At 34.4% G+C, this 22,545-nt stretch overlaps 1 pseudogene; it reads left to right on the plus strand.

Annotated features, from left to right (window-relative positions):
• The first annotated feature begins 1,565 nt into the window (after nucleotides 1–1,565).
• Nucleotides 1,566–3,485, plus strand: LOC102980079 (rho GTPase-activating protein 17-like; annotated as a pseudogene).
• The last annotated feature ends 19,060 nt before the right edge of the window (nucleotides 3,486–22,545 follow it).

The following is a 22,545-nucleotide window of genomic DNA, read 5'->3' on the forward strand; positions in this document are numbered from 1 at the left end:
ACCTGGAGTTGCCCAATGTAATGAGATTCAACGACATGATTCTGATTTTATAAAAGTTAAGCATACTTGAATATCTCCTTACACCTTTGAAATTTTCCTCATACATTCCTATTAGAGATTTGATCAAATTCAAAAATGAGTATGTGCACTTTGTTCTCCAACAATAGCTCCTTTTTATTAAGGATGATTATCCCTTTTCTTCATAAAACTCCGACTGATTTATGCTTCTTGACAAACACGAATCATTATTTACACAACTGTAATACATTTTTTTTTCCTTTGAAGAACTGACATAGGGACAATAGTTGTTTATCCTATCTGTGATAAAATTCATCAAAATTGCCTGTGGTTTTAAAAAAATGACATTGAACTTTTGAACCGATTTGACTGTAGGAAAATTGAGGTCAAAATTTGTTCAGGAAAAATAGTTAACTGAAAGAAAATACTCTATGGAATTATGTCAGATGTGTAGGTAAGAAGTGACAAATAATGCAGCTATTGACTTCTTTTTCAATAAAAAATCTATGTTATTAGTATGTAGTCTGTGAATTGATAGTTAGCATGACTGGGGAGAGAACCAGTAAAAATTCTACTTAGAAAATATTTTTCAGGATGCCTTTCTTCTTTGGTATGTAGATTAATAATTTACTGATTTTTTATGCAGACTTTGTCAATTTATCTGTCCATTTCTCATTCTTGAAGGATTCTGACTGATAAACTATCTTCCAGTAACATTGATTATTCAGCAATGCTGAACTTGCAAAATATAAACAAACTCTGAATCTTCTTGCAAATTTGCAGCCATATCATTGCCTTCTAAATTCAGTTTATCTAAAGTGTATTTATACTACACTGCATACTGACCATTCAAACTCTATCATGTAAGGACTAAAACTAACACTAAGAAGCTCTCTTTGTTTTATGCATAAAGTATTGACATTGGTGGCAACATTAGAGCAATTAAGAAACAGTATTAACTGAAAACTGTTTGGTTTTCAATATTGGATAAAGTGCATAGAAGACACTAAATCCCTTAACTTCCATTTTAATATTGATGCTTATATAAACAGTATTTATGGAATATTTTCAGAAGCAACTTTAAAAGGAGACAGAGTAAATTGTATTTGGTAGTACATATTTCACCATTTCCTTTGTTAGAGACAAGTCACTTTCAAGGTCACACTTCAGCAACAACCAAGTTAAAATTAATTTTTTTTCAGAAATGGCAATTAAGTGGCAGTATAATTATTTCTTACAAGAAAGAACAATACATCCTGCAAAGAAGAATTTCTCCCACAGAGATTCAAACTGTATGAATATTAAGTGTTTATATTTGCATTATGCAATCAATTTCAAAATAAGTAGTGTCATATACATTCCATATGTTTCCACACTTCCACATTTCATCTGATAGAAGGACCAGGCTTCCACGAATTTTGTGCAACTGACATGATGATTTAGCCAAATTCAACCTGGAGATCCTACCAGAGATCAACCTGAGGTAAGATAGCAGAAACAGAAACAAAAAAGGAAGTAGGGCTATGTCACCATGAGTGACACATGACATGGCTAAAGGTGAGCCTGGAGAGACACTGATGCTGCTGCCCTGCCCTTTCAGGCCCGAGTCCCTAAGGCCTGGCCACCACTGCAGCAGTGAAGAAGTTTAACTTCATGAAGCAGCTGGCCAACCAAACTGTGGCTAGAGATGAGAAAACAGAAGTCCTCTGTGAAGATCTATTACAATTCAAGCTGTACATGGACATGGTTCAGTCAATGTACCGCCATCCCCACAAGAGCCTGATGGTGTGCTTCCAGGGCCAGTGTGGCACTGATGCCAGGAGGTACAGAAAACCCCTTTCAAAACTCAAAATATTCAAAATGCGTCAGCTCAGCTAGAAGAATTTCTCTTGGGAAAGTTGCTGGACACATGTGGGGATGCTGATAATTGATCAGCTCTAAACTCTCTCAGCATGATGGAGTGCTTTTCTTTGTTGAAGAAAAGATTGTGGACTTTCTGCATGACATAAACAGAAGTGGAGATCCCTAAATATCGAGAAACAGAGGAAATAGCTCAATAAAATGGGATTTGGTTAGAGCTAGGTGGAACTAAGCTCACAAAACTTCAGAAGTCAACTTTCAGAGGCTTCCATAAAAAATAGATACCTTAAGAGATGGTTGAAGCTGGAAATCAAGTAGAACACTGCAAGGATCAGTTTGCAGCAGACACGAGCAACTGTATGGCCAAAGAAGGGCAGTATGACAAATTTTTTGTTTCATTATTAGAAGCCCAAGCAGATTACCATCAAAAAGATTTAGCAGTCTTAGGAAGGGCCCTCCCTGGAATGTGAGCCAATCAAGGTAGGTGTGTGGAAAACCAGCTTTGGGGACTCCTTTGAAAGAATAGAGGTGGTTCTGGTTGAGACCTGTGTCATTGCTTCTCCTAGAGAACCACATAGGGCAGGGCATTTTAAGATTGGTATTGGGGACTCCAAGATAAAGAAACTGAGAGCTATTTTAGACTGCTCTACCTCTCACCTAGATGAGTTCTATTCAGAACCCCATTCTGTAAGCTGTTGATTTAAAGTCCTAATTATGGAAATTGCCTTAAATTTTGATGACTTTTAATCTGTGTGAATAATGGACACAAGTTGCAAGTGTGTGGGATTAAGACAAAAAACTTCAAGATTTATGGAGAACAGGTCAAAAGTTGTCACCACAAAATTTCATTAACTTTAGGTATTTAATTAAGTTCCTTGCAGAGCTTGCTTATACCAGCAGCATTAACAAAATGCACTGCAATCATTTTTGTGCCTAACTCGTTATGGACCAAAAATGAAGGAATTCTTGCTGAAACGGCTGTAGCCACATCCATTCACGTGGTTATAGTGATTGAATAAATCATTCAGTATGACAACTGGTTCTTCCCTATAAATGTAAAATGTAAAGTATTGGAGCATTTGTACATCTCCACACAAATTCCATCACTCTTCCCACACTGGAAATGACTAACTCAGGGACCCTGCAGAAGAAGTGGCCTGCCAGTTTGGTGGAGATGGAAGGAGAATTGGCTAAGAAGGAGAACTTAAATATGAAGCTTATGGACTTCTAGGGTAGCACTCTAAAGAAAGCATATATCCCCTGCTTTTCACCTGCCTCTTCCATCTGCAGATCACATTGCCTTGGCTTCAGTGGGCCCAGAGCACCATCCCAAAGCTCTATGGTTGAAAGCAGCGAAGGGGATAAGACTGCCCCTACTTTATGGACACACTGGAACAGGGGCTGAGGAACTGGAGTCAGATAACTATTAGCCAAAGCCAGTCTCAGGCAGCTGCCAGGTCCCATCAGCTTTGGTACAGCTCACAATTCCTCTGATCTTAGCACTCATACTTTGCTCTGAGCTGTTAAAAATCCCTCCAGCACACCTAAGACAAGGAAAACCACCTTCTGGCTATCCTGGGGGCCAGAGTTGTCCAAGAATAACTTAGCATCTAACCAGTCTCTCACTAAATCTTCCTTGCACTCAACATACAGGTCAGGCTCTAGGTTAGCCCTCCACTGTCTCCCAGCTCTCTGGGCCCTGGGGGTACTTCCATAGCCTGTCCTTTACAACCTCACAAACACCCACTGACACAGCCCCAACCTAGGCCAGCCAAGTTGGGTAACCATAGCCCTTCGAAACCCATGGCATTGCCCAGTGAGCATGGACTTGAGCAGTTATCTCACACTTCTCTCCAGAGTCCAACACCCTTAGTATTTCACTCAAAGAGGACAGTCCTAGATTTTAGCTTCTTAGATTCAAGCTGTGAGTAACTTTGAGACTGTACAGTTACATAGTGAAATCTTACTGAGACCAAGACAAATACCAAAGCCATGATGCTGACCCAGTGTGCTCCCATCCCCTTATTCTCCTGATGCCCACTCAGTGGGGGATGGCAACCTCACCAACACAGCACTAACAGCTTTCAAAATAGTAATGGATATATGATCTTTCATATTTAGTAATAACTGGGGCTCATAATATTTTATGACAATTCTAGGTTTTCAGAACAACTTGGCAGCATATTTCCTGAAATACACTCATATTCAGAAAGCAAAAATTGCCCGGCTACATTTTGCTGGGTATGGATGATACAGAAAGGGCAGCCTTATGAAAAAAGCTGCCTCCTAGCCCTTGACCTCTTCTTTACTGGTGAGTGGAATAGGGCAGGCAGCCATTAGCATCACAAACCAGTGAAAAGATTTCATTAGAGGGAAGAATAAGACCTTACTATTCAAGACTTTACCTTTTGCTCAGCTTGAGGAAAAAGTGGAGGCTAACACTTAAAGCTGAATGACTCATGTCTTGAGAAGTTGAATTTATTTAAACGGGAAAGAAATTATGCCAAAAGCAAAAGCAAAACAAAATGAAATACCTAGACTGGAAAGAGTATTGTTGCTGAGATGTGTATAGGAAGCTTTAGTCACAGCTGTTATTGCAAGCAAGTAGCACCAAGGCAATTTGAAATGAATAAGAAGCAATGTGTAAATGATTTATTTAATAAAATACATTAATTGTAAGTTACCTACTTCCTGCTACTTGGACATTCATTCTTATGTATTAGGAATGAGTTGCTTCTCCTTCACTCTTGCTGCAAAATCAATTTGTATTAAGTATGGTCCACTTCTCCCCTAAACTTCTCAAACCATAATCTTTTATGTTAACTTGACTTTCACTGGTTGGTCCTTAGTTGAAAGCAGGAGAAAACAACCAGGAAGTGAAATGTCTTTGACTATTTGGGGTCAATGTCTGCACAAGTAGTGGTTTGTCTTCCTGGGCTAGTTCCTTCAGAGGTTGTAGGTAAGAGTTCTAATTGTCATATTTGGCCTGGCCATTGTTTGTGTATCTATTGTCTCTTAGTCTTCATTCTGATCATGCTGTCCCTTGCAAGAAGTTGACCAGCTGAGGAAAGGCTAGATACAGATCTTCACTGCTTTAGGATTGTTCAGTTGTGTCCTTATGCAACTGTATGAAAAACAATTCTTGGCATTGTTGTACTATCATGGTAATCATCTGACAAAAGAGCAGCTGCAGAGAAGCATTTAAGATCAGGGATATAATGTAGTGGAACAGCATAATGACTACTAAAATGAACACAAAGTAACAATAATTAATACTTAATTTAAGATGCTTGGAACCAGGAGCCCAACCTTCTGAACCCAGGCCAAAGAACAAGTTTCATAGACTACAAGGAGAAAACTTAGACATTCAAGTAGCTTCTTCCTTAAGGCAATAATACATAGCCTATTCTACTTTGCTTGTTTCATTCATCCAAATATAGCAAGAAGTATTAGCAATGGCACAGACATCATTATAATTTACCAACAAGAAAATGAGAGCAATTTCACTAGTCATGTCAATGAGTTCAAACTGACCTATATTCCACCTAGGGCAGAAGTAATATCTTTAATAACTTCTGTCGGAGTTACTGATAAGTTTCCTTCACTTTTGTCTATGTGTAATATTAGCACCAATGGGGACACTGCTCTGATTTTTCGTATTAAAAAATGAATCAGTAATTTGTATGAGTAAAATGTTTGAATAATCAAGAGTGGCCTTTTTTTGGATATTGTGCCTGGGTCAGAATTTCCAGACTTGGTTATTATAGAATTAGGGTCTCTGTGTATAGAAAAATCTTCAAATGTTATTCCCAAATTTCATGAGTTATTTGTCTGAGGCAAACAAGACCTGGAACCCTGGCTACAAATAAAGTAATACCTGCTAGGGGCACTCAAGGATTCAGAGAAACAAAGGAGTTGTCCACAACACAAAGTCAGAATCAAAGCCTTACATTAGCTAGGTTACATATTTGGATCTCTGTTAGTCTCTTTCAGGTGTCAAGTACTTGGCCTATTTCCCTGTGAAGATTGTTGCATTCAAATTTAGAATTACCTGTCATGTGATCAATAGATTTGTAATGCTTTTTTTTTCTTTCTGGGATGGAGTGGCCCTAGCAAAGTCACAGGTTGATTTGTTTATGGTCACTTGTTCATATAGTTGCAAGTAAAAACACTATCCAATTGTAATTCCCTGAAGTGTCACTTGATGAAAGCAGAATTGGCCACAAATGTTTATCATGAGGGTCTGGTGATACATGGTATAGTCAATAGTAGGTAAAATTGAGGGCAATAACTACATTTGGGATAATCTAAAAATTGTCTTAGAATGTGTATTTAAAAAAAATTTTCCATGCTATACATTTTTATCCCATTTTATATTTTCCATGCTATACATTATTTAAAATGTATCTGTTTTGATCTAAAAAATATAATAAAGAGGAAAGAAAGTAGAAAAAGGGCCTTATAGGTGAACAACAATGAGGAATCTATTGAAAATGAGAAGAATGATTGTAAATGAGAAAGTAAGAAACAAAACAGGACTTAGGTTTCAAACAGACTTAGGTTTGACATCTTGAGTGAAAGCAGTCCACTATCTGACATCATCTGCTTGTTCTGAAGGTCTTGGGTCAGCTTTGTACTTAGGAAGATGAGCTGCTTCTTTAGGATATCTGTGAATCTTCACTTTGAGGTCCCCTATTGGAGTATTATCCAATTGTGTACAATTCTACATTGCTTCTTTAGTTGTGAAAGGTAAACCTAAGCATCAACTTCCTGAAATTTTTATTTGTTGTTAATAGAACCTGATAAAATTGATTTCAACAAGGTTCAAGACCAGCTTTTTCTCTGATGTCTCTTCCAATACATGAAAGCTCCTTGTTCAAGATCTGAAGAAGAAAGGCAATCTTAACTTGATGGTGATAGGACAGGGTATAATACTTAAATCCCTTGCAATATTTTACCTTGACTGCATGTAGCAGAGCATAGGCTAGTATAAAAGAGAAAAAAATCTCTAAATGCATAGACATCTCAGTTACCAATTCATAGAGGGTAAATTGATGTGTCTGTGAGTGAGGGGACTATATGGCCATTAAGGCTAATTGGAGTACCTTTAGCCAAAGAAATTAAAATGTTTTCAAAATTTTACTAATTTTAATTTAAGGATGCCATTGAACTTTTCAACCTTTCAAGATGATTGTGAGTGGTAAGGACAGTGTGGTTTTTGAGTAAGAGATAACATCTTATAGAGTTCTTTTATAATGGTTTCCATAAAGTATGTACATTGGACACATTATATAAAAGTGGGAATGCCCCAGGTTGGAACATAAAGTCAAGCAGCATTTTAGTGACTTGTTAGGGCAGTGACTTTTTAGCAAAAGAGTTCTTCAATCTATTCTGAAAATAGACATAAAGTAACTAAAACATACTCAAATCCCATCGTGAAGGGAAATTGGATAAAAGCCATTTCAGGTTGCTCAAATAGCCCTTGAGGATTTGCTTCCTGGCCATGTCCCACCTTTACAGGTTTTCCAGGATTATGTTGTTGACAGGTGATGATAAAAATAACCTCAGATGTATTATTAAAGTCTCCCAGTTGCTTTGAGATAGTAACCAATTTGTCTTTACTATGATGAATATTTTCATGGAGAAATATTTATAATATCTACTAGAACTCATCTGATGTCACCAAGAGGCTGACTTGGGAGGACCAGAAATTATTCAGTGAAGGGTTCAATGTGAGAATGAGAAACTCCAAGAGGCCTCAGTCTTGTGGGATGGAGTGGGGGGAGGCTATTTTAACGGGAGCCCTATCTTGTGTGAATTTTCTCTCAGAATTTCACCAGATTCTCACAGTGAGGATTTGTATAGGATTTTTGTATAGGATTTTTTGTATAGGATTTCCCCATACACCAAGGGAAAGAACTTCACCAGATTGCAATTCTGGAAGCACATTCCACTGGGGCAAGATGATTTCTCCTTGTTCCGTCTTCTCCCATCTTCCTGGAGGGGAAAAAACAAAACAACAAGATTCTCATTAGGGGATAGGACTTTGAAGAAATAGATTGGGAACTCTGCAGTTAGAGAAAAGAGTAGGGTGTGAGGATAAGGAACAGAAGCACTTGTGAAAGCCACAGTTCTGCGATGCACGGCCATTAAGAGATAAATACTAGGGCTTCCCTGGTGGCGCAGTGGTTGAGAGTCCGCCTGCCGATGCAGGGGACACGGGTTCGTGCCCCGGTCCGGGAAGATCCCACATGCCGCAGAGCGGCTGGGCCCGTGAGCCATGGCCGCTGAGCCTGCACGTCCGGAGCCTGTGCTCTGCAACGGGAGAGGCCACAACAGTGAGAGGCCCGCGTACCGCAAAAAAAAAAAAAAAAAAAAAAAAAAAAAAAAAAAAAAGATAAATACTAAATCTGAAGTTTATCGAATGCTCCTACTAACTAACAATTTACCACCACTCCAACAGGCCTCCAGTTTCATTACAATGGATTACAGATGAAAGAGTTACAAGACACAGACTCTCTCCAAGAGCAGCATATAGGAAATCCCCAAAGCCAAAAAAGAAGACAAAACCAAAGCACACTAGAGGAATAAGTTGAAGCTTCTTGTAGCTAAAACTATAATAAACATTAGACATATTAACAATTAAATAACACAACCCAAGTACTAGCCAAATTATCATAAATTCGTACTAAAGATTTATGTACTTCATTCTATTACCTGATACACCTTATCCAACTGTCAACAAAAAATTCAAAAACATGCCAAAAGTCAAGGAAAAACGCAGTCTGAAAAGATAAAACAAGCATCAGAACCATATTCAGATATTAAGTAGATATTGGGATTGTGAGAAAAGAAATTAAAAATAATGATGGTTAATATGGTAAGGGATCTAATGCAAAGAGAAGACATGTGAACAGGTAGTGTAGGTAGTGTAAACAGAAAGATGAAAAGCTATGAAAGAATCAAAAGGTAATACTCAAACTATGAAATAATTGAAAAAAATCAATGCTAGAAATCAAATAAACAGTAATAAAAATGAAGAATGACTTTAATGGATTCATTGGTAGACTCAACATGGCCAAAAAGAATCAGTGATGAATAAGAAAGATCAGTAGAAACTATAGGCTGAAAGAGAAAGAGAAGAAAAAAGAATGATTTTAAAAACAACAACAAAAGAAAAGAGAACATCCAAGAATTGCTTAACAATGTCCAAAGATGTAACATACATATAAGTGGAGTATAGGAAGTATAGAGAATGGAGCAGAAGAAATATTTAAAGAAATATTGGCCAAGAGCTTTCCAAAATTGACAACGGACAACAAACCACCCATCAAGGAAGATCAGGGAATATCAAACAGGATAAATACCTCCCCTGCAAAAAGTATCTATACCTTGGCATATTATTTTTAAATACAGGAAACCAAATACAAAGAGATAATCTTAAACGAAGCCAGGAGAGGATGCGTGACACCTTACTTAGAGGGGAACAAGAATGAGAATTATAGTGGAATTCCTACACAAACTATGCAAGCAATGAGGGGAGTTAAATATTTAATGTGTTGAAAGTAAAAGGAAAAAACGAACTAGAATTTTATCTCCAGGAAATTATCCTTCAGAAGTAAAAGAGAAATAGACTTCCTCATATGAATAAAAACAGACCTGCCCTGCAGACCTGCCTTGAAAGATATTTTAAAAGAAGTTCTTCAGGGAGAAAGAAAACTCCATTGATCTGACACTGGATCTAAATAAAGCAAGAGCAAGAGAGAAGGAATAAGTAAAGATAAAATAAAATATTTTTTTCTTATTTTTAAATGTTCTAAAAGATAACACTTTGTTAAAGTAGTAATAGTATACATGTATTGGGTGATTATGGCTTATGGATAAGTGAAATGAATAAATCAATGCCACAAAGGATAGGAGGGAAGAATGGGAATACTGGGATCAAATATTTTCTCCCAGTTCGTGCTTGAATTGGGATTTTCTTAAAAGTTTTAATTTCAGTAAAATCTAATTTATGTTTTATATTTTATGAATTATGCTTTAAGTAAACTAATGTCATACGATTTTCCCATATTTTCTTCTAGATATTTTTATAGTTTTAGCTTTTACCTTTAGGTGCACAATACAATTTGAATTAATTTTAAAATATATTTTTCTGTAAGTGCGTTTATGTGGGTGTCTATTCAAAAATGTATCATTGGTCTATTTGCTGTACAAAGAGTGAATGAAACCAAAATTTTCACAAATATTTTCTCTGACATTATAAGTAAATGTCACTGATTTTTAAAGTTAATGAAATGTGATCTTGCATGTTTTCTGAAAGTATATTTAAATTAAAATAATAAGTGTAATTATGAATATAAATATTATATAAATATCTAGTTGAATTCAGGAAGAATCTTCTAACTGAAAATACCATTCCTATCAATTATAAGTCTATCAAATTTTAAACATGAGAAATATAATGATGCTTATAATGTAAATAATTGGACATAGATATTACAATTTTTTAAAAACACATTAAAATATAGATATAAAATTGCATATCCCAAAGTTAATTTCTGTTTGATTGTAATCTTGAAGAAATTCACCAGGATGGTTAACCTATGCACAATACATGTATTTGATGACTTAAATGTTCTGAAGTTCGATATGATTGCTAAAAACATTCGTTATATTTCTAAACAATATTCACTTATTTTCTCATTTGAATTTATTAAAATATGGAAACATATTAGAAATAATTCATCTTGACAAAACCCACAAAATCATTTCAGTAAAGATTTTTGTTTGTTTTTATTTTTTAGCTGCACATGGAATATCTCTCATTTTCCTTCTATGAGGAAAATTATTGCCAAATAAACATTGTATCAGTGATATTATATAGGGAAAGTGAAAAAAAGCAATAACTGTTGTGGATTATTAAAAAGTGTTTTACATTTTTCTTTGACATTTTTTATATGATATTTTTCTTACTGATTTGCTTAAATTGTTACTCTGAATAAAATGAATATGAATTTGTCCATTAACAGCAAATAACAACTTTATTAAATTATATTGATTCTTAAGTTATCCAAATAACTAAATGATAAAATGTCTCTTTTCTTTCAAAAGATCTCACTGTTATTCTCTAACACACTTACATATCCATTATCATGATAAAGATAGATTCATATAACACCTCAGCTATCAGGATGTCTCCAGAGTGCACCAGCAGTTTTATAAATGTCAGCTCCTGAGTATTACATGTGAAAATGCAGCAGTGCAGTAAAGCATCGAACTGGCCTTGTTTCAATCACTGGAGTATTACATTTTAAAGGTCAGATGTATATGATTATTTTACCTGAGCCACCTTGTTGGGAGGACAGGGGCTGAATCACTCACGAATTGCTCCAATTTTCTTAATGGTTCAAAACTTAAAGGAAAGAACCTTGGAAATATGAAGTGAAGAATCCAGACATCAAAAATGTAAAATAATTTATCACAAGACTGTAGTTTGTACACATGAGTACTTGGTGTTAAAAATTGGGGAGGATATAAACAATTTATGTTTAAAATATAAATGTGATGTAACTTTAAAAATTGTATACGTTTATCCTAAGTAACTTGTGAAAAATAGTGGCAAAAGTAATTGTTCTATATCTTATTCTATATCTATATTTATTCTACATACAATTTGACTTGTACTTTTTATTCTTAATTTGCATAGAATTCTCTTTGATCAATTTCAACTTCATGAGCTCTACAAACTTGCCCCAATTCTCCTTCAAAAAATTATTGAAGGTGCATGTTGAGATTCACTAACTATGAAAACATTAATTCTTTCAGGTCATCATGAATAAGTGACACATAAATCCAGTAGGCACCATCTGCATGAGCAGTATCCTGATTTAGTATTGTAGTGAAATTGTTCCATATCATATTTTAAAAGTCCCTGAAAAACAACAATAGTATTACCTGTAAATATTTTTCACTTCACATCATCTACAGTAGAGCTACATGACTGTAACTCAACACCAGACCCAGAATAGGCAGAGAAGTAGGGCCATATCCACACATATTTATATGAATCATCATAGGTAGGGCTATTTTTTCTGGAATTTATCAGGAAGTCCACATCAAAAGATGCATTTATATAATTTTCTTCAAATACTCTGTTCATTAAAACAAAGAAGTCTAAATTCAAACCAAATATACGATCTCCTGAGAGATCTTAACAAAAATGAGGTAGCTAATGAAGACCAAGGCACCCACTCAAATATATTAGAACACAGCATTCATAGATTAGTTAAATGCTCTATCCCTTTCAATGAGATATTGGTGTATTCAATTTGTATTTCACCATTATCTCTAAATTTCCCTGTGCAGTATTTATACATATCTTCAATATATGTGAAAAGTTAGATTAAAGGTTAATCTAAAAATTAACTAATAAGAGCCTAAAATCTAGAAGGAGATGTTGTTTAAAACTATCGATGTCCATTACAAGTGAGGATTTCATATAAAATATTTGCTTTTAAATGACATCCAAAAAGATACACTTCCAGAATAGCAGAATAAAGACCTCCAAAATTAGCTTCACCATAAAAGTAATAAGATCCCTCACAAATATTGTTAAAATAAATTAATAATCAAAAACCTTCCCATAAAGAAAAAATCCAGGTTCAGATAGCTTCACTTGTGAGTTCTAATAGATGTTTAAAGAAGAATTAATACTTATTTTTCACAAACTAATCCAAAACATAAAAGGAGAGGTGCTTCATCCCAACTCATTCTATGAGACCAGTATTATCCTGATACCAATTCCAGACAGATACCACAAGAAATGAAAACTATAGGCAAATTTCCTGTACAAAAATAAGTATAGGGGCTTCCCTGGTGGTGCAGTGGTTGAGAGTCCACCTGCCGATGCAGGGGACACGGGTTCGTGCCCCGGTCCGGGAGGATCCCACATGTCGCGGAGTGGCTAGGCCCGTGAGCCATGGCCGCTGAGCCTGCACATCCGGAGCCTGTGCTCTGCAATGGGAGAGGCCACAACAGTGAGAAGCCTGCGTACCACACACACACAAAAAAAGTATAAAAATCATCAACAAATACTAGTAAACTGAATAATGCAATATATAAAAATGATAATATACCATAATGAAATAGTATGACAATACATCATAACAAAATTGATCTCAGTAATGCAAGCTTGGTTTAACATACAAAAATCAATCACTGTAATGTGCCATATATAGAGAAGAAAATTACTTTGTTCATCTCAGTAAACAGAAAAAAAGCATATGACAAAATCAATCACACTTTCATGATAAAAACACTCAAACTGATAGAAGGTATCTATGAAAAATTCCCATTTAATATATACTTAGTAGTGCTTTCCTCTAAAGGTCTGGGGTAAGACAAAGATGTCCATTCTCACCACTATTATTCAACAATGACCTGGAGGTTCTAGACTGGGCAATCAGAGAAGAAAGTGAAACAAAATGGAATAAAATTAACAAGGAAAAACAAAAATTATCTCTATTCACAGATGTTCTAACCTTAATTTTTATTGAAGTATATGGATTTACAATATTATATTAGTTTCAGGAATACAGCATAGTGATTCAGCACTTTTACAGCTTATAGTCCATTAAAAGTTATTACAAGATAATGGTGATAATTCCATGTATATACAATATATCCTTGTTTATTTTATGCACAGTAGTTTTTGTCTCTTAACGTACCACTGCCCCCTTCTTTCTCCCCACTGGTAACCACTAGTTTGTTTTCTATATCTGAATCTGTTTCTGTTCTGCTACATACATTGATTTATATTATTTTTTAGATTCTATATATAAGTGATATCATACAGTATTTGTCTTTCTTTGTCTGACATTGTATTTACCTAAGCTCATATTCTCTAGGTCCATCCACATTGCTGCAAATGACATTATTTTGTATGGCTGAGTAATATACTATATTATATATGATATATATAAAAATATATTTAAATGACATCTTCTTTAGCCATTTCTCTGTTGGTAGACACTTGGGTTGTTTCCATATCTTGGCTGTTGTAAATAATGCTATTATGAAATTGGGATGCATGTAGCTTTTCAAATTTGTGTTTCTATTTTTTCTGCATATATATCCAGGAGTGTAATTGCTTCATCATATGGTAGTTCTATTTTTAGTTTTTTGAGGAAACTCCAACTGTTTTCCATAGTGGGAGCATCAATTTATATTCCCAGCAACAGTGTACAAGGGTTCTCTTTTCTCTAAATCCTTACCAACATTTGTTATTTGTAGACTTTGTGATGGTAGTCATTCTGACAGGTGAGGTGATATTTCATTGTTATTTTGATTTGTGTTTCTCTAATGATTAACTATGCTGAGCATATCTTCGTGTACACTTAACCATGCCCTTCTGTGTCTTTTGTTCAGCCTTTGTTTTAAAGTCTGTTTTGTCTGATGTGAGTATATCTACACTCACTTTCTTGTCATTTCCATTTGCATGAAATATCTTTTTCTATCCCTTCACCTTCTGTCTGTTTGTTTAGCACTGAAGTGAGTCTCTTGTAAGCAGCATATAGATGGGTCTTTTTCCTTATCCAACCAGCCACACTATGTTTTGATTGGAGCATTTACTCCACTGACATTTAAAGTAATTATTGATAGGTATGTAATTATTACTATTTCACTTGTCATTTAATGATTTTCTTTAGTAGTGTGCTGTGTTCCTTTCTTATTAGTTTTTGTTTATGTATTGTAGGTTTCTGATTTGTTGTTATCATGGAATTCATATATGTTGACCTGTAACTATATAGACTTGTTTGAAACTGGTAGTCATTTAAGTTGAAACACATTCTAAAAATCTACATTTTTACACCCCTCCCCCACATTTTTGTTTTTGATGTCATATTTTCATCTTCATGCTTATCCCTTAACTGTTTATATTATAGTTATAGATGCTTTAAAATTTTTGGTCTTTTAATATCTGTACTGGCCTATTTAATTGGTTGATCCTGAGTTCTTATTACATATTTGCCTTTCCTAGTGGGATTTTCCCTTTCCTATAGATTCTTACTTCTTTTTCACTGAAAGAAGACTCTTTTAAGATTTATTTTAGGGTAGATTTAGTAATGATGAACTCTTTTAGTTTTTGCTTGTCTGAGAAGTTTTTTATCTCTCCTTCTGTTGTAAATGATAATCTTGCTGGGTAGAGAGTGTCCTAGGTTGCAAGTTTTTCCCATTCAGCACTTTGAATATGTCATGCCATACCCTTCTTGCCTGCAAACTTTCTGCAGAAAAAGCAGCAGGATTCCCTTGTATATGACTCTTTGTTTTATTCTTGCTGCCTTTAGAATTCTCTCTTTAACTTTTGCCATTTTAACTATGATATGTTGTAGTGTGGATATGTTTGGGTTCATTCTGTTTGGTACTCTCTGTGCTTCCTGTACCTGAATATTTGTTTCTTTCTTCAGGTTTGGGAAGCTTTCAGCCATAATTTCCAAAAATACATTTTTGATACCCATCTCTTTTTCTTCTCCTCTGGGAACTGAATAATGCAAATGTTGGTAAGTTTAATGTTTCCCAGAAATCTCTTAAATTACTTTCAGTTTTAAAAAATTTGAGTTGCTTTTTGCTGTTCTGATTGGGTGATTCCCATTATTCTACTTTCCAGATGACTTATGTGTTCTTCTGTATCATTTAGTCTGCTATTTATCCTTTCAGGTGTGTTTTTTTGTTTAAATTTCAGCTATCAAATTCTTTATTTCTGATTGGGTCTTCTTTTAATATTTTCTAGTCCTTGTTAAAGTGTTCACTGTGTACATCAATTTTTTCCCCCTAATTCAATTAACATTTTTATTACCAATGTTTTTAATTCTTCTCCTGGTTAGTTGTTTATTTCTCTTTCATTATTTATTTTTCCAGGGATTTTCTCATGCTCTTTCAATTGAGAGTAGTTCCTCTGTGTTTTCATTTTGCTTTACTTTCTCTGTCTCTATGAATTTAGGTAAAACAATTACCTATTTTTGTCTTAAAATGGTGATCTTATGTGGGAAATCCCTATGCAGACTTTGTGTGCCCGATACCTTTGGTGGGGGAGCTGGATTTGACATGAATGCAAGTCATATCTTAGGGTGTTCTGGTGGCTATTACCTTGGTAGGGGGTGGAGCTGGTGATGGAGGGGCTATAGCTTGAGCTGGTTATGAGACAGGACTTTCTCTCTCCTCAGTGGCTATGGCCACCCTCTCAAGGAAATGGTCTGATCCCAAGTTGCTGGAGTGAAGCCCGGAGAGTTAGACCTGAGCTGCAGCTCTGTTCCCTTTAAGTGTGTTTTTCCCTCTCTCCACACCAGGACCTTTGCCCCAGAGTGAGGGAGTGCTAAAGCAAGTGGGGTCCCTGTGACCTCTTGGCATGTATGGCTGGAGGAGAGCAGTGGTGGAGCAGCCACTGTCAGAGATCTGGGCTGCTTCTGGGGTGCTGCTTGAGTAAGCACCAACAATGAATGCCACTCCGCACCAAGGCTTTGCCTCAGGACCAGGTCACCTCACAGTCCCATGATTAAGTCTTTTCCCCACTCATGGCCACCCTAGATCCAGTGCTTCACTCTGTGATGTGGAGTGAGTAGAGCTGAAGGGGTCACTCAGCTTGGGCAGGAGCTTATGGTGAGTCAGTCATGGACACCAGTCAGCCCATGGAGCAGACTTCTTTCTGCCTCAGGGGCAAGCCAGCACGTTCGTGCTCCACAGGAGTGGAGATCAGGCTTCCCACCCACCCTTCAGCTAGTCTCAGTGGTCCTCCAACTAGCTAAGAGGGCTTGTCTACCTTGCAGAGGAACCCAGGATTCGTACGCCCAATCTGTGGCACAAACCACTCATCCCTTAGGTGGATGTCCACCTGTGTTATCTTGCTTTTCCTCTGAGTCCTGTCCCAGGGACACAGGTCTCAAGCCAATTGCTTTTCTTCCCTTCCTACCTGTTTATCTTTCTTATAGCCTTGGCCATACAGGAGTCCTTCTTTCAGCTTCCAGTTGGTTTTCAGTGATAATTTTTCCACATGTAGATATATTTTTGATGTGTTTTTGGGGATAGGTGGAATCCACATCCTCTTATTCCACCACCTTAATCCAAATCCCCTGTTATAAATGTTATATGCAGAAAATCCTAAGGAATTCATACACAAAAAAGTATGAAAACCAATAAAGGAGTTTAGCAAAGTTGCAGAATACAAGATCGGTGGACAAAAATCAGTTGTATTTTTATATACTGGGAATAAGCAATCTGAAAATAACTTTATGAAAGCAATTCCATTACAATAACATTAAAAATAATATAATAATTAGGAATAAATTTCACAAATATATGTAAGAGTTGTACAAAGCAGATATACAGGTAAAGAATTAATTTGGACCTTTACTCATACCAAATGCAAAAATTACTCAAAATAGATCAAGTATCAGAATGTCAAAACTACTCTTCAGGAAAACTTAGGAGTATTTTCAAGACCTTGGATTTGATATTTTATTAATGAAGACATCAAAAGCACAACCAACAAAATAAAACATATATAATCTGTAACTAATAAGGATGCCAAACTTTTGTGCTTGAAAAAACACTATCAAGAAAAACAAAAGACAACTCAAGAATGGAAGAAAATTTTTGTAAATCATGTATCTGATTGGGGTGTAGTTTTCAAAGTATATAAAGAAGTTTTGTAACTCAACAATAAAAAGACAAAAAAAATTAAAAATGGGAAAATAATTTAAATGGACATTTTTCCAAAGGAAATATGTAAATAGAAGTAAACACATAGACATCATTAGTCATTGGAGCAATGCAAATCAAAATCACAATGCGATATTACTTCACACCCTCTAGGATGGATAGTGTCTAAGAAATAAGTACTAACAGGTGTAAGCGAGGATATGGAGAAATTGAAACTGTTGGTTTCAAATTGTAAAACAATCCAGTCACTTTGGAAAACAGTTTGGCAGTACATCAAAATGTTAAATAGACAGGTACCATATGACCCAGGAATTCTACTCTTAGGTATACATTCAAGAGAACTGAAAACATATGTTCACACAAAAACTTGTACTAATACTGATAGAATTATTATTCATAGTAGTCACAAATTACTAAATTAGTAATTTTTCACTAAAAAATTACTAAATTAGTAAACCAATTGCCCATCAACTAAACAAAATGGATAAATAAAATGTGGCATGTCCATACAAGGGAGAACTATTTGGTCATAAAAAGGAATGAGGTACTGAAACATGATACATTATGGATGAATCTTGAAAACATTATGTTAATTGAAAGAAACCAGTAATGCAAGTCCACATATTGTATGATTCCATTTATATGAAAAGTCCAGAATAAGAAAATTTATAGAAAGATAAAATAGATTAACAATGGCCAGAATCTAATATTGGGAAGAATATGAATGACTACTAATGAGTCTGGTGTTTCTTTTTGAGATGATGAAAATATTCTGAGATTAGATAATGGTGATGGCTGCATAACTCTGTGAATATACTAAAAGAACTGAACTGTATATTTTAAATAGGTTAATTACATTTAATGTGAATTATACCTTAATAAAACAGTATTTGAAGAACAAGAAACAAAAAGTGTGGGCAGATACTCTTAAATTCGGGACTATATCAAAACCCTCCCTTCAATAAAGATGTTAAGAAAAAAAAAGGATGTTGATTTAAAAAAATAAATAAATAAAATAAAATAAAATGACTTATACAATCCCCCCCAAAAAACCCCCTCCATTTTGTTAAAAAAAGAAAGAAAGAAAGGAAAATGAATAAAAGATTCTGATTAACTTAAAAACAATGCAAAGGAAACAATGTGAATAGTTCTACAATACAACTATCCTGGACTCTTCAAAATGTTTATACCAAATATAAAAAAATCTAGTGGAATTGTTCTAAGATTAAAAAGAGAACAAAAAGAAGCATCAACCAAGTGCCAAACAAAAAAAGTCTCATCCAAATGATTTGGATCTCATTAACCTAATCAGTTTTGTTTCAGTGTTACAAAACCTGAAAGAAAAGAGAAAATATAAAGTGAGCTACCACGTATTAGAAAAAAAAATGGACAAATAAGTAACAAAATAATTCACACAATGATTGTATATGATACAAATACATGCCATTGTATATAAAATAAATCCATTAATACCGAGGTAAACATTAAGTATTTTATATGATATTAAAAGGGTTATGCTTTCAGGATAAAATCACTTAAAACTTTTATAACTAGAGGCAAAAATTAACAACCTCAATACAACATTAACATATTTAGAAAGATCTATTAAAGGCATTGCTATAGGACTTAAAGAAGCACAAGCAGTAGCAAAATAATATGTCTTATCCTGAATTTGGTGTATTAGGAATATTTGGGCTGAAAATATCAGAAAACTCAATTAACAATGGCTTATAAATCAATATTGTTCATTTTCCTTATAAAACAAGATTTAAGAGAGACACTTCCTGGCTTTCTTTCAGCTAATCAAAGACGTAGACCCTTTGAATAGTTTTGTCTACTATATAGTCAATTATTAATCTTTCACATGTGCTTTATAAAATATGAATATGGGTTTAGGTTTCTACAAATATGACTTTTTAATATTTTTGTTCAATTCCTCAATATTTTTCTAATTATCTGCCCTTGCATTCATTTCTGAGAAATAAAAATTACACCCAATTCTATTTTTAATAATGTATTATCTTATCCAAAGTTGTCTAATTTGAGAGTTTGGTTTGGGAGCTTGCCTGTAGTTATTATTGTAAAGAGCATACAGCAGCTGGATTCTATACTTTAGTTATTATATGTTTTACCAAACTGAGACTCTACCATAATGAAAAAAGGATTTCTCTCTACTGCTTTCTTTTCACTGATTTTTTCTACTGATAAAAATACTAAATGATATTCTACATTGTATTTTTTAGTCCTTCAATGTTTTCCTTTGTTTTTTCTTCCTGTGAATTGATCTCCTTTATTCCATTTCTTTTACATTTTTCATGGTTATCTTTGAGAATTTTTAACCTGCACTTTTAATATGACAAAGTCTCAAGTCAATCAAAATTAATATTTTCTTAGTAAAAAATACAATTACAGTTAGCTCAAACAAAAGTTTAGTTGCCATTACAGAGATTCAAAAATAACAATTTTTAAAACATAGCCATCCAGAAGCATGTGAGCACATCTGAGTGGTTAAAATGATGTTTTACCATGAACATTCATCAGTATTATGGGTTTACAAAAGAACGTGCATTTGTGTCAGCAGTAACAGGAATTTTACTAGTGTACATATTCATCTCTGAAACACAAGTATTCTGAGATAGTTGTCACTTATAACATCAACAACAAATATACACACATATATACACACACACACAAACACACACATAGTAAGATGGATAGATGTGGCTTGAAATTAAGGATACTGAGGGTTCAGCGGGGGACTCCCATATTGGAAATATTCATAAAAACTTACCTCAAACCACTACTTCTCTGTTTACCTTCTCAACCTTTGTTCTTCCCCCACTCACCTCTTTCTGTGTATACTCTCTTTATTTCACTCCACACATCTGAACTCAAAGCCCCATCACTTCATATTAATTTTCACACACACACACACACACACACACACACACACGCTACATCACACCTAAAGATTTAATGAGTAACTACCCTGGAGATTTGGAAGTATACTTAGTCAAAAAATATTTACATTGAATAATATTTGGTAAAAGTGGAAAACAGATCATTGAGCTAATTCCACATAATCATAATTGTTTAGTAATTTCCTTCTGCTTCAATTTGATGGTACACCTGTGCACAAGGACTTGAAATGTCTTATTTTGAATAACGTAGTTTAATTCCAGAATGTCTTCTAAACATGGTTGACTATTTTTATCACTCTGTGCAGCTTTAGAATTGTTTTGAGATAGAAGAATTGTTTCAAGAAGAATACTAAAATATTTTAGTTTTCATGCGGAGTTTTCATTATTTCAAACCACATTAAAAAAAATATTTCTAAGGAAAACAAACTTCTTGTGATCAAATGATATTATACATTTGTAAAGCTTAAATTCTATCTGAAACTAGAAATTAACCTCTAAGAGTCTCCAGAATAATAGATTATTATATAGAGATTGTTAAGATTCATATAATATCTATATATGTATGTATAATAATCTAGAAAATCAGGTAGCTTGGGTAGTTCTTGACTTAAGCAAAATAAAAATATAATTCTTAATTTTTGCTTAAGCATATTTTTAATCTGAGTTCAATTTGCTTATATTAGTGGAAGAGGATGCTCCATGATATTCAAAGTGGGAATTAAAGAAGAAAAGATGTATCCTTTAGTCTTGATCATAACATTCAGCTTCAAGAGAAAAAAGTAATTATGGGTCCTTGAATTTCTACTCCAAATTTTTAACCTATCATTCATAAAATAACATGGTGTGTCATGATACTTCAATATTTCGTTCAATGTTTAATATATTCCTAATTATTATAAAGAAGTGATCATCTGAAGTATCAGCATTATACTGAATTGTGTATTTAAGAGTTATGGGGTAATTCAAAGGAATCAATATGTCTTTTACTTTTTCAGCTATACTTAATCATTTTTAAAGCTCGTGAATTAGTCTCTGGCTAATCAATTGTTCCAATCTATTTGTAAGTGAACAATTAGTAGATACTTTAAAATATCTAGTTTTCCACACTAAAACATTACAATCTTTATACATTAATAAAAACCTATTTGAATACATATATTATTTCTGGGTAATCATATTAGTAATGTAAATATCATAAAACTCCACTACAAATTAAGTTTACTAAATTAAGTGATTTTTTAAAACTTTCACAATTTAATTAGAAGACTTCTTCAGAGTCACACAACAGAGAGTGGCTGTTGACAAAGTAACAAGCAAAGCAACTGGTAAACTTTGCAATAAATCATATGTCTCAAAGAACTGATTAGATCATTGAATGTTTTTGTGAAATGTCTATAGAACATGCAGTGCCTATTTATTGAGCAAACTAATAAACAGATGTTTACTTTGGCATTGTAACATAATTCTGAGAGCTGATTAACTATTAGTTCTAATAACTCTTAGAATTGCTTTAAAGTAAATCCAACTAGTAAAAGCATTTGTCTATAATGAGTCCTATTATGTGCTTCCAAGCAATAACATTTAGAATTTTGCTCCAACACTAGAGAAGAGCACAAGCTGTATATAATGTCCACAAACTTCACCATTTGAACTGTGCCAAAGTATTTTTCCTTAAATGAAAATCTGATTACTCTAATCTAAAATGTTTTATTGTCTCCCCGTCAACCAACAGTATCAAATCCAAATGCATTAAAATGATTTTTGAACCTCTTCATGATCTGATTCTACCTCACGCCCAGTCTCAACTCCTGTCATTTTCATAACAGAGTCTCCATGCCAGTCATCTTGAACAGTCCTCCAAATGCACAATGAGTCCAATAACTGTAAGATTGGCATATTCTCTCCCTTCTACTTAGATTATTCTTCCAACACTTATTTTTATAGCTGGAGAATATTTGCAAAATGTTCATATTTCAGCTCAATCCCTATTCTTTCTATGCATCTTCCCCATATCATAAGAACTACTTGA

This window comes from Physeter macrocephalus, chromosome 11, assembly GCF_002837175.3.
Source record: "Physeter macrocephalus isolate SW-GA chromosome 11, ASM283717v5, whole genome shotgun sequence".
NCBI lineage: Eukaryota > Metazoa > Chordata > Mammalia > Artiodactyla > Physeteridae > Physeter > Physeter macrocephalus.